This window comes from Adiantum capillus-veneris, chromosome 1, assembly GCF_014529385.1.
Source record: "Adiantum capillus-veneris isolate H3 chromosome 1, ASM1452938v2, whole genome shotgun sequence".
Taxonomy (NCBI): Eukaryota; Viridiplantae; Streptophyta; class Polypodiopsida; order Polypodiales; family Pteridaceae; genus Adiantum; species Adiantum capillus-veneris.
In genome coordinates, this window is record NC_140931.1 from 86821056 (window position 1) to 86835030 (window position 13975).

The 13975-nt window shown below is 40.3% G+C and overlaps 2 pseudogenes; both read left to right on the forward strand.

Annotated features, from left to right (window-relative positions):
* Window positions 1–9430: 9430 nt before the first annotated feature.
* On the forward strand, window positions 9431–10333 carry LOC147465117 (uncharacterized; annotated as a pseudogene).
* Window positions 10334–10542: 209 nt separating this feature from the next.
* The window catches only part of LOC147465118 (uncharacterized), a 37030-nt pseudogene continuing 33597 nt past the window's right edge, over window positions 10543–13975 (forward strand).

Genomic DNA, 13975 nt, shown 5'->3' on the forward strand with positions numbered 1-13975 from the left:
TTTTGGGCATCTGAATTTTTCTAGTTTGCTACATTTGTAAAAATCTGATATGGTGGCTTCTTTGCCACCTCTTGAAGCACCTTCTAAGCATGTTTGTGTGAAGGCTTTATTTTGGGTAATATGCAATGTTCAAAGTTTCAAAAGGATGGTCTAGTAAGAGTTGCATACAGGTTGCAACTTGTGCATAGTGATGTTTGTGGACCTATGCAAACTCCATCCTTAGGCAATTACCTATACTTCGTGACTTTTATTGATGATTACTCCAAATATGCATGGGTGTATTCACTTAAATCTAAGTCTGAAGTGTTCATGTACTTCAAGCAATTTCTAGCTATGGTTAAAAATGTCTCTAAATGTACTATGGGCACCCTACATTCAGATCGGGGGGCGTATATGTCTCATGAATTTAATGCATTTCTAGCTAATCATGGGATAAACACCAATCTAAAGAGCCATATACACCTCAAAAAAATGATGTTGCTAAAAGGAAAATGGGTCATTTACAAAAAATGGCACAATTTATGGTCAAGAGTCAAGCTTTGCCACATTCCTTTTGGCTTGAATCCATCATGACTTCTACTTACGTACTTAGGTGTCCCACAAAAGCTTTGTAGCCTATGACTCCTTATAAAGCATGGCATGATAAGAAGCCATCTCTTGATCATATGCGTGTTTTTGGTTGTTTAGCTTATGCTTTGGTGCCACAAATCATTAGGAGAAATATGAACCTTGCATGGGCCTTGTAAGGAATCCTAATTTTTAGGGATAAAGGCTAATGTTGTGTGGGGTTTGGGGGGCAAGGGCATTGAAGAAGGTAGTTTTGAGTAGGCTTTTTTAGCCTTTTTTTTAGACAAATGTAGGATGTGGACCGAGGGGTTACTTTCTCTCTCTAGCTTTTTTCAAAGTGAAGGAAGCATAGGGGTGTGTGCACATCAACAAAAACGTGGGTCACTAAGAGTTAAAATTTGACTTTTTTTTTATAATCATTTTTACTTGATTTTAACTTAAAACTCCCTCCCAACATATATACATATCCAAAAATCATTTTTTGAGCCACTTTTTAACCCACAAGCTTAGAAAGTCCTCCTCCCTCTCCTCTCCCTCCCTGCCCCTACCTTCTCCTCCTCCCCAATCTCTCCCTCCTTCTCTCCTCCCATCTTTCTCAACCTCCCTACCCTTCCCCTCTATCTTTTCATCATTTGCTTCTTCACGCAACAACTTCCATGGTACTCATGGACATCACAAATGGTTTTCTTCCACCACCACGCACTCCTCACACCAAAAGCATACATATTCGCTTAGCCACAGCATTTGCACCGAAGATCTCTAGTGAGGGTGATCAAAGGTCATCACAGGAACGTCGCACCGCTTGTGAGACCAATGTTGACATTTGGGTGGACGGCCATTTGTACCTTTACGATCCTATAAGCCATTTCCATCCACCGTTTAATAGCCTTTCCACATTTCTTCAATTTCTTGGGAGGGGAGAAGCAGGCTTGTTAGGCTATTGCAAGCAGTTGTGTATGGGTGCAGGTGCTTCTTTGCATATGTGGATGCAGGAATGTCAAGCTTTTCACCTCAAGATGACGACATTACAAGAGAGTGTTTCCTCTTCGGGGAGGGTGGTTAAAACTCTTGAACAACAAATGCAAGAAAAGGAGTCCCACATCTAGAAGCTTACCAACACCATCACATACTTGAAAGAAACACCCCTTGGTGCAAGGGAACACAAACGCATGTATTCATCCATTGAAACTCTTGCACATTCGGGAGGAGCACGCAAACGACGAGTTACAGCCACAAGGTGATTTGGTCTTTACTTGCATGATGCATTTTTACTTCACACTATTTTCTAACATTTATGTTTATTTGTTGCTAGAAACTTCATCCAGGAGGAATGCGGTGGAACAAGCCAAGATAATCGAGTCAACCTTCTCACTAGTTGTCTCAATCCCCCAAATAGAATCTTCAAGAGATCGTCTTGAAATTTCACAGATTTGCGGGCCTCATCACATAATGATTGGATGCATAACACACAATCTAGTATGTACCAATCCAATTCCTCATCACTCAATATGCTAGCACTCGGTGGAAATGATTGAGAAGATGTAGCATATCGGTCCATGTACAAGTGTGCACTGGCAAGTTCATCATCACAACTACTTTTAAGCAGCATGTTTATCACATGTAGTATAACCCAATGAAAACATTATAAAACCTTTTATGGAAGAATTCCTCTCTTTTCAATCAAAATTTATGCGTTCCTAGAACATTGAAAGTCAACCACAATAATGCATCATATACCTAGCTAGGTATGTTGCCTACTAAAACATGACAACAGACATAAAAGAAGCAAAAAGACCAATGCAAATCAGACACGGCTTCAACCTTCTCACAAACATCCTTCAATTGCGTCAGTGTTTTACTCGGTTAAGTAGATTATTTGGCACATCAATTATAAACTAATTTGGCATAATTTTTCACACTAATTACAGTCACAATCAATATTATGGCACGATTGACATAATGTTAAAATGTCCCTATACAATACGGAAGGCAAGGTGATCCATCTTTTTCATAGGTCTAGTTTGCATCACCACTATTTATTTCTACACAGCAGTGCTTGTATAGAGGTGCATGGACGGCATCCAAAAGTGCGAAATATACAGAAGTGCGAAACCTAAAATCACTTGCGAAAAGTAAACAAGTTAAATATCTGTCCCTAAAACATCTCAATATACAATTATGAAAAAAGGCTTGAGGAAATGAATTCTGACCTGAGCTTGCAAGTAGTGGCTCAAGAAATCGAAGCCCTCTTAAATTCGCACAAAATCTCCTCCTCTCAGGCTAGATCAATGGCAAAGTGCTCTTGTCTCTACTTGGTCTCCTCTGGTTAGACGCATTGTAGGCGGGCTAGTAGTTGCCTACAAAAGACTGTCAATCAACTAGGGCGAGGGCGATCCTAATTCGTGAATAGTGGAGCAAATTTGAAAACATACCTGCGCACACTGCTTGCTTGGGATTCAGAAGACGCGCGTACTGCTTGCTGGGGATACAGGAGACGCGCGACAGTGAACTGCAGCTGACGCGGATGAGAAGAGGGATACATGTTGCAAGTCGATAGTGGACTTGCTGGGGATACAGGAGATGCGTGACAGTGAACTGGGGCTGATGTGGGCTATAGGACATCTCCTAGGTTCAGCGAATCTGCTCGTAGCAAGACCCAGGTTCAAATCTGTAGCATTTCAAATAGTAGACAAAATGAAATCAACAGTGCACTATGCATTCTCTTTAGAGTCCACAAGAACCAAGCCTCAAGGCTCTTGCATACCTTCTTGCTGACTGTAGTCGCAATGTGGAAATAAGCATGTTCGTCCATCTCTAGTCAAGAGTCAGCACACAGCCCTCTTCACAAGCAGTGTAGCTATGTACCAATGCAGCCAGTAGTGCAACGTGCTTCAATCTTGCTCCCTTGAATCCCTTTGTGCGCCAGTGGTCGTGCTCTCCGTTCGGTTGCTGCAACTCGCAGGTCTTCAAAGCGACAGGGACCAGGGTTAATTTTTTCGCACTCTAGTTTTTAGCAGGGCATTCGATGATTCGCAGGTTGTACGCGCAACTTTCAAGTTGCAAGGCTTAGCCTTTGGAGTGTCCGGCCTTAAGATTTTGAGCCACATCAAATTTGGGCCCTGGCCAATGGCCACTTGCCATGATCAATGTCTCTTTGAAGTCTGAAACTGGACCAGGTCATGACCATTCACTCATGAGTCATAGCATATATGTATTGTATTATCTATATCTACTAGTATGTATCCTTCATATACTGGAAAAAATGACAGGTAATTCACAAATCAGGACTTGTCATTTGACAACCATAAATTTTTGCTACTTGTCGTTCGACAGAAAAATTCTCTAGCTACACTTGTCATTTGACAGGTGAATTTTTCTAGAACCTTTTTTGATAGGCAAAATGGCCCTTGACAGGGAAACCAGGCGTCGATTCTATAGGTTGCAAGTCGACCGCCTGCGCACATTGCTTGCTTGGGTTTCAGAAGTGGAGACGCGCCCCCATGCAGAGGGATGCAGGTTTCAAATTGTTAGGGTAAAGGGGCCCGCGGGAGATTTAAGGGTCAAAACCAGCGTTTTTTAAAAATTCAAGGTATTGGCTAGATGGGTAGATGGGATAATTTTTGCAATCAATAATTTCTTTGTTAAAAACAGGGAGTGAGAGGAGATCCAATAGCCCCCTACACCTGCTGGTTGCACTAATCTCTCGAGCAGGTTTGACACCCGCCACAGCTTTCCCCCTCTTTTGGAGCCTGCAAGCGCACCATGGCCCCCATTTAATCTGAATCCGCCATGAGTTGCAAGGGCAACATGGCCGCCATTTAACTGAGTCCCCCATAACCTACTGAAGTGATAATCCCGTTGGCCATAATGGTCAAAGTGTGGACACATGCAGGGAATCATTTTCCCTTTTGCTTCTCCTTGCGCTCCTCATAGTTTGCTATTGCGGCCATAGCAATCATCACACTTGTTGGGCATCGTTTACCCTGCTGCTTCTCCTTGCTCTGCTCAGAGTTTGATATTGCGGTCTAGGTCATCAAAGACCAATTGTGCAGAGCACCACCAATTGGCATGCCGGGGAAGATTAATGCTTGAATCGCAATCTTACCCCTTGGCCCATGGTGAGTCAGGGAAGATCAGTGATCAGAACCCCTTTACCCTAAGAGTTTCATTTGGGAAGAGTAAAAGGTTTGATCCTGCCGTGTGTGAGACAATGACATGTGAGTTAAGCTCTGAACTTTTCCCCTAGGTAGCCCTAGCTTTAGCGATGGCGTGAAGCAGTGCTCGAGAAAAATCATTTTTCCAGACATACAAAATTCCTTTTCTTAATTTTGTCAAGAGGAAATTTAAGGAAATTAGGTTATTTTTTCAAGTTTTTACACTATTTTTCTCTAGTTTCCCCTTACCCTCAACCGGCATCTTTAAAATTGAAAATGGCACGATATTAAGTTGAGACACATTTTTTGCGAACACCAATGTGAAGAGAATAGCAGCGCCACCGCTCCCTCTGCCGTCTCATCGTCACAACTACTTTTATCGTGTTTAAGCTTCCTCACCACTCGCTTGTGCACAATAATGCCTCACTGCTGTTCTGACACCTGGACAAGTTCCAACTGATAGAGGTCCAAGGAGTTTCCAATATCCCATGGTTTACTCTTTTCTTTGGCCCTATCGAGGTAACAACAAAAGGATCAGATCTCCTCAAAACACTCTGGAAGGCTTGGAGCAGGTATAGACCCAGCCTGAAGGTTAATTGGGAATCTAAACACAGCCTCGCAAGATATGCCCAATATCATATGTGAAGGGAACGCCCAATGTTGTGATTCCCTTTAATTGTATACAAAGAATAGGCCTTCCTATACCCTATACATGATACAACATCATGGAATGCATTACTCGTAGGGTTTGCAAAGTAGGGGCATAATGAGGCAATCCTAGAAAGCTTTGCTCAGATGGAGTGTCAGGAAGTCTATTTAGATGCACCAACATGTGTTTATTTGCATGAGATTTTGTAGCCAAAATAATATTCTCTTCACTTCAGTATGGTATGCATCCCATGGTCCCAACATCCACCTATATCCCACACCCATTTCATTGCTTGTAATTGGGCTATCCAAAATGGTCTCAGATTTGGGTTAACAATGTTTACTACCTACAATATTGATAAGTTTGAATTCATAGTATAACGAAGACATTAGACAAGATGAATGTGAAAGACCCATGTTGGTTATGAAATCCTTCTACTATACTCCACCTTACGTTAGCATAATTTTCATGAATGTACGGTGAATGAGATAAAAACAAGAGCCATGTCTTAGAATAGTTCAAGAGTGTAGGTGGAGTGATGATGAAGATGGTGGTTTGAAAAAATGACGCAAGAGTTGGAACAATGAAAATATTTTACCCTTGATATCAAAGGGGACTCCAAGCTAGAGGAATCCTAGAGGGCAAAGCAAAATCAACAATTAGACCTTGCTTAACCTCATGGTTAAATAGGAGTTTCTAAAATATGAAATATATTTGCATGGGAATTAATCTTGGTTGCTCCTTGTTGAGAATTTTATAGGATATATCTTTAAGGCCTCTTAAGAATTTTCTTGTGATGTTGAAAGGACTCTTCTTCTTCTTGTTCGATCTCTCTTCCGACCTAGTAAGATGCAATGTTTATAGAGGCTACTTGTAGATAGGATAAGCCACATGATTGGCATGGACACCAATTAAACCCGCTTGAAGTGCTTCCTATAGTTTGAGGTAGAGTCAAGGACTCATGAGCAACCACATGAAACCCACTTGTATATATCGGTGTGGGTGGCTACAGGCAGGTGCTTCGAGTCAAGATTATCAAGTAAGAAGTTCATTAACCAGGGTCCTCACGTTGATTCCTCATACAAGTATGCAACTTGTTGAAGTGAATTGAAGTGTTACAGCTTGTGGATGAGCTTCTTGCTTAGGATGTCATCTCTTCGGGGTAGCAGTTATGCCAAGCGTGCTCTACAATAATGTTTGGAAAATTATAAGTTGAAGAGGAAGAGCATGAGAAGCACAATGGATATGTTCAATGTCTCGTCTTTCGCAGTTTGGGCACGTTGCTAAGGATTGCCCCATGAAAGCTTTGATCCATATGTATGCCAAATGCAACTCCTTCACAAAAGCACAAAGAGTTCTTCATAACCTTTGTGTTTAAAATGTCATCTCTTGGAACACTTTGGTTGCAAGGAACGGTTTGGTTGCAAGGTATGCTCAAGAAGTGTAGAGTCAAGTAGCCCTGTGTTGTTTCTAGTTGATGCGAAGTGAAGGAATCTCTCCAAACAAAACAACATATACTTGTTTCTTATGGACCTATGGCCTTTCCAAAGATGTTGACGTGGGTTAGACACTAGAAGTCATGAACTAAAGGCAGGTTATACTTAGAAAGAGAAGACTACTAAGTACTAACTAACTAGAAAGAGGAGGACAAACAAAAATAACATACTTGGGAGGGGACAATATCCTCTTCAATGTCTTTTAGCAGCATGTAGAAGCTTTCACCTCTTTGACAATGTAGCTGGGGGGATGGCAACATTGTGACTTAACATCGTGAGCTTTTGTGAGGGAGGCACCCCATACCTAGCTAGGTACGATTGGGGGCAGGCAAACACTGACCAGGTGGGGGGCCGGTGGTCCCTTGCCCCCAATCATACCTAGCTAGGTATGCGGTGCCTCTCAAGCACAAGCTCATGATGTTATTCATTGTATGAAAAACACTAAAAAAGACTCCGTTTTCCTACATGAGATAATTTCTAAATCTTTTTGTGGTGGTGGTGATGCGCCAAACTGCACAAACCTCAGATAGGAGTAAAATGATGTTCCTCATTAGTGGCACTTCTTTGTCACTCTTTTCACACGTGAAGCCCATCGTGCAACATTCTTTAGAATTATCATTAAGGAAACAAAAACTGCGACATGGATGGAGGGTGTTGTATTTTTTGTAGGAGCCCTCGAAGCAGCCCATATGACGTGGCCACGCCGAGTGATGTGCATGGGATGCCTGTCCTGTTTGCTCACCATTGCCTTGTTGGTGTCGAAGCCCAAGTTTTGCAAATATTCCACCACTCTCACCGTACTGGGGTTTCGTGCAGGCAGCTGTAGCTTGTTCCATGTACCGTCATATGCACATCTCACATGCATATGCTCTTCTCTCTTTCTCTCTCTCTTCTAATCATCAAGCAGCTTGTTCCATGTGCTGTCATATGCACATCCCACATACATGTACTCTCTCTCTCTCTCTCTCTCTCTCTCTCTCTCTCTCTCTCTCTCTCTCTCTCTCTCTCTCTCTCTCTCTCTCTCTCTCTCTCTCTCTCTGTGTGTGTGTGTGTGTGTGTGTCTCACTCTCTCTCTCATAATCATCAAGCAATAATTCATAATTGGAATCCACAAAAATCTGCACTTAATGTAGGAGAAAAAAGCACCCTAATGGTTTATTTATGGATACAATTTACAATCTTAGTGTAGAAATTTGACACGAGTCCAGCTCGCGCGAGCGCTTTCTCTTTGCAGCCTACCAGAGATTGGGAGTTGTTGTACAAGTGAGCGTTTGAGAATCAATTTTGCAGGTCAACAGTATGTTGCTTGGGAAGTTGGGAGTCAGGACTTGCATCCGTCTCTCTCTCTCTCTCTCTCTCTCTCTCTCTCTCTCTCTCTCTCTCTCTCTCTCTCTCTCTCTCTCTCTCTCTCCAGTACTGGCTAGCAATGGATTAGACATGCAGCCACGTAGCTTTTATTAGAGGCGACAACTTCACTCTTGGCGCAGAAGTCTGGGTGGCTTGAGGGCTTGCAGGACAACATATTTTCTCTCTCTCCCACACACACACACACACACACACACATCTGGCCTGCACCACTTGCTTACGTACTGTTGGCGGGTAGACTCACTCTCTCTCTTTATGGTGGCGCACAAGTCTAGGACGGCTTGAGGGCTTGCAAGAGAGCATGACTATCTCTCTCTCTCTCTCTCTCTCTCTCTCTCTCTCTCTCTCTCTCTCTCTCTCTCTCTCTCTCTCTCTCTCTCTCATAAACACCCACAGTCTCATTCATTAGGCAGACGTTGCATGAGAATGCAACTCGAAAATGTGGTTTTGGTGCACCATTGACAAAGCTGGAGTTTCTTATGGGCCATAGATTGATTCTTTTGGAACATCAAAGCTGGAAATCTTCTTCTTCAGGCCACTAACTCAAATATACCTCCTAAGTATCCTCTCTTGCCGCTAGCTCAAGACCTGGACAATTGATAATGGACCAGCATAACATTGCAAGAAGGTAAGCGCCATATTCAATCATATTAGGCTAAATGCTATACTTTCATGCATTTCTTTTCATTAAATACAGACATTCCATATGAATGATAGGGGGTAACAAGCAAGATCTTAAGTGTTTTCAAATTCAAACTACATTAGAATCATTGAAAGGGAATTAATAATCCTTCCTTCACTACCAATTTTATGCATCAAATCCCTTCAAATTCTTCTCTTTCATCCAATACTTTATGATTTTTAGATAGTCCATGGTATAAATATGACTTTTTGTCCTTGACTAGAGGAGAGATGTGAAGGCAATTTGTGTGTATAAGTATACAATTGCGTGGATGGAGAGAGAGAGAGAGAGAGAGAGTATTGAAATTTCGCAATTGTATTTTATGTAGCAATGAAAGCATCACAAGCATTGCATTGTGGGATAACTGAAAAGTAGTAGCTCTTTTGTGGAGGAGTTTTGTGTCACAAGTGAGTACTCCCAAGTGGTGTCATCAAGTGGCATCAACGGCAAAACACTCTTATATATGACATCCGAAGGTTGGATCGAGCTTGGAATAACAAGCTTTTCGCATCACCACATGCTTTTAGGATGGAGCAAGCATATCCTCAATGATAATCCTAGTTCACACACACATGCTCCAAGTATTAGGAGAGATCCTCGAGGATTATTCATCATCCAATCGACAATGAAGATCATGATCACCTACAAATGTTGCATGAGATGAAATATCTTCACGCCGATGCCGTACCGATGATGCGCAAACGGGTTTTCTATCTATCTACCGTCAGACATGAACATTCTCTTGTAGGAAAAGCTTTCCTTAAAAAATATTGGGACAAACAACATTTTTCTTACAATGAAAGCATGAGAAAAATTAGAGGCTGGTTCAAAGAAGGTTTTGAGGATTTAGAGAAGCATGCATTCACACAAATTAACTTGCGAAAAGATCCATTGATTTCAACTAGTTTGATGGAATTCATCAAGGGAAAGATGCATGTGTATGAGAAGGTCTTTGAATGGAGGCATGCACAAAAAAACCCAAAAAAATGTTTGCGGTTGGGAAATGTAGAGAAAAGTCCTCCTTTGCCTAGCCCACTTACTATACACCCAAGGAGACAACGGTGCTATCCCTCTCAAGATAGCTCCATGAAAGCACTCGAGGGCACCTCCATGCTCCAATTTATGAAGAGTGCTCTTCACTTTGAAGATCCTCCCAAGGTATGTAAGTACATGAGTTGCTTTTAATTTTGTTCTTAAACATCTTTAATGTGATCTCAATGTGTGTGTGTGTGTGTGTGTGTGTAAGTGTGTTTCTCAATGTTTCTTAGTTTGTGAGCTAACTTTTGATTATTTTCCTTCCATGCTATGTTGACAAAAGACCTTCACAAGATCCTCAAACATTGTGCACGGTCATGCCACACAATCTTGTGGTCAAAGGCATCCTTTTGAAGAGTCTCATATGCATGAGGTAAAAAAGTAAAGAATATTTACAAAAAAACATTGTATTTTTATTTGGTAGCTTGACACTTTGATGCATACTTTTCTTGTTTAGCCAAAGCACACCACCTATGGCGATCCCATGAGCATATCCTCTTATGCTAATCATGTAGATGAAGATGGAGGAGACCCTTTTACGGAAACTTTTGTGCAAGATTGTTATATCCCTGAGCCATTGAATGGGACTGCTAATACAATGGTAAGATATACATTATATGTTCTTTAAGATATGACTTTTTATTGTCCATTTTAAGTTTTGCACATGTCATATTTATCTCATGGTTATGCTCTCTTGGTACAAAGCATAAGGATTGTACCACCATATCTAGCGGAGGGGCTAGTTATTGCCATGATGATAGCACTACAAACATGGTAAGAGTAATTAATTACGTGCTAATTTATAGCTGTTAGATTACCTTATTTGAGGTTCTTACTTTGTTCATTTTTACTTCTTGGAAAATAGCATGAAGGAAGCCAAATTTTTTGCTTAGATATTGATTGTGATGACATGCAAGTGAAGGAGCACATGGTTCTGCTTGAGACACAAGGATCAAAACAAGAGGTGGCGACAATTGAATCATTACTACCTCAATTATGATACTCACTCCTTGTTTAATCATGCCACTAACTTCTAGCTTGTTTTTTGTTATGTTATAGGCAAAGACTCATGGCGACTATGTGAATGAAACATTGTTATGCAAGTATGATGTGATTCCAACCAAACATGACAAGTTTGTGGGGCTAGGAGGATCAAATCCATTGGCGATTATTCACTCAAAGTGTATGTTACTTTCAAACTTATTTTTTTAAAGATGGATTTTATGACACGATCTTATCAATACATTTTACGACAAGGAGATTCTCACTAAGTTCTATAGGATCCCGTTATACAATGGAAATATCCTTGAGGTGGAAGAAGCCACAATTGATTAGGTGAAGATTCCCAATGAAGTGGTGAAAAGAAACAACAAACTTGCTAATTCTAAAGTGGAAGAGGCCACCATTACAAAGGGGGAAAAGCCAAGTGAATTGGTAAGTGGAGAACTCTTGTATAGATGAATTGAATAAATAAATATAAAAGCTTTGACACATCGCCTAGTAAGTTCTCTAAACTCATACCGTGTTCATGGAAAATGTGCAGCATGAAGACTTAGATGCAACTACTTCCAACCATGTTTTTGTGGATTATGAGGAGGAAAATGTGTTGGAGTGAAATAACTCAAACCCAAGGGTATGTAAAGGTTTTTCCTACTTAAGTTCCATTGGTTTTTTAATGCTTTTAGAATTGACATTTTGTGTGCTACAGCTTTGTGAAAATCCTAATGCAAGGGATAAGGAGATAAAATTTGCAAGTATCAACAAGATGATGGTATGTCTTTAGATTTGAGACCATGTGCCTATGTGTTCTCACATAAAAAAATGTGGTTTATGCTTGATATGCAAATGAAAAATATTAGGATTCCTAAAGACAAAAATATCAAGTCAATGAGCTCTTTCTAAAAAGTCTTGGTATCTCAAAAAAGGAAAGGGTATCCTATTGATTGCATGTTACACTATCTTAAAGTTATGTAATATGGCTTAAATGGGGTACATACTAAAAAATATTGCATTTTCTTTTAGGCCTTTGATGGCTTAATACATCAAAATGCCTCAAAGAAGAGGAAGGTAATGCCATGCACTCTTTACACCATTTGTAAAACGATAAAATAGTTTACTTTCTTATTTGTGAAGTTGCCACTTACTCCATTGTTTGTTAATGTTTTGTAGGCCTTTGATAACCTAACCAGCAACTTGTTAACTAGTCCTAAAACATATGTGGTGTGGTTTTCACCCTAAATCTTACATTGGTTAATTTGTAATGCTTATTGTAAGTCACTATCTAACAACTACTAAATGTGCATCTATTCTTACACAATTTTGGCAGAAAGTACATACATCAAGGTCCTCTAGGCCTATAAAGACTCCAGTAAGATTCATAGATACCTTATTAGAGAATGTAAGCAATTCTCAAGCAAGATTATCATTATTGATATGTTGCTTTGTCTTGTTCATAGAACTCTTGAATCTTTTATGCTAATAGGATCAAAGCCGCACAAGTTTGCTTAACAAGAAGACAATCAAGAAGAGTAAGATGGATACTTGCACCTTGAGCAAGGTATAAATATAGGTTTATAAGGTTTACGTGTCCATGAGTTGTTTGAAAAATCATGACTTCGTTTTCTCCTCTTTTATAAACTACTTTATTATTTATAGTTCCTTGCAACAACAAAGGAAATGAAAAATGAAGAATTGATACGCATTGCAATGAAGGCAATGGATCAAAATGATGTAGATGAGATGTTCGGGAAGTTGTGGAAAGCCATCAAAGAGGCACGTACATCTAACAAGTCTATCTTCAAAGATTCCTTCGTGACTATGGATCAATCACTTCTTTTGCAATACTATGTAGCTTGGGTCCGTCATAGTAGCTCTCTTAGTTGCCAATAAAAAAAATGAGACACTTTTGTTTTGATGGAATTTGACAAGTTGCTTCTTTTTCTATCCTTTGTGACTATGATTCAAAGGTGATGCTATTTTGATTTCATAAACATCTTTTCTTTAAATTTCAATTGCTTGAATTTCTACATGCCCTCTATTTTAGCATTCTATCTCTTTCTAAATGTTTAAGGCCTAGAATTTCAATGATGGAGATTCGAGAATGTTATGCATTATGTAGTTTGTTGGTAAGTTTATATAGCCAAGTAAAATCATTATCCAAGTTACCACTTTTTATGCAACAGTTATGGAGAAGGTGAGTGTAAGCTTCTACCCATACATGATAGAAGTATATATATATATGTAGATGGCTGGCGCGTCACCATGCGGGAACGTGTTCTTAGAAGATGGGCAGTGAATCACTTGGTAATTACTAGAGTAAATACTACGGTAAACCCGAAGCATATAAATAGGGACCATTACTTTGATATGGGGGGGGGGGGGGGCAATTGTTATCACTTGTATTAGCGCTTGGAGCTATAATTGCACTTGAGCATCAGTGGCAGTATTATCGGCTACACTTTCATTCTCTGTAATCACATTCACTGTAATCTCAATCATGATATATATATATTCCAGTGTTACTAACTTCTCAACAGTCTTCTGAATCTGAATCTGAACTTTATTCCAGTCTTTAAGTCTGATTCTCATTTCAGCATTCATATTTTAGTCTAGTCACTGATTTCTGTCTAGTCTGCTGTCTGAACTCTTCCTACTCTAAGTAGCTGAAATCCTTCAACACTGGAATTAGCTGTCTCAAGAGATCAGCTCAAATTCCATTTTGGTGATCATGGTGGCTAGAGCTGAAGCTCGTTGACTGAAAGACTCTTCTCCTAGTTGAAGTTTTCAGCAAATGGCACCAAAATCCAATCGTGGCCGGAAATCTACCAATCGTGTGGACCCCATTCCTGAGGAGTCAAGAAGAGAGTCTGACCCCAAGCAAGAGAAAATGACTGACACTGAGGCTCAGGAGGAGCATAGTGAGGCTGATGAGGCATAGGACTGATACTGATACTGAGACAGAGACAGAGATTGACTGGGATGCTGACACTGACAATTGTAAGAAGGTTCCCAAGTGTCAGTCTGAAGC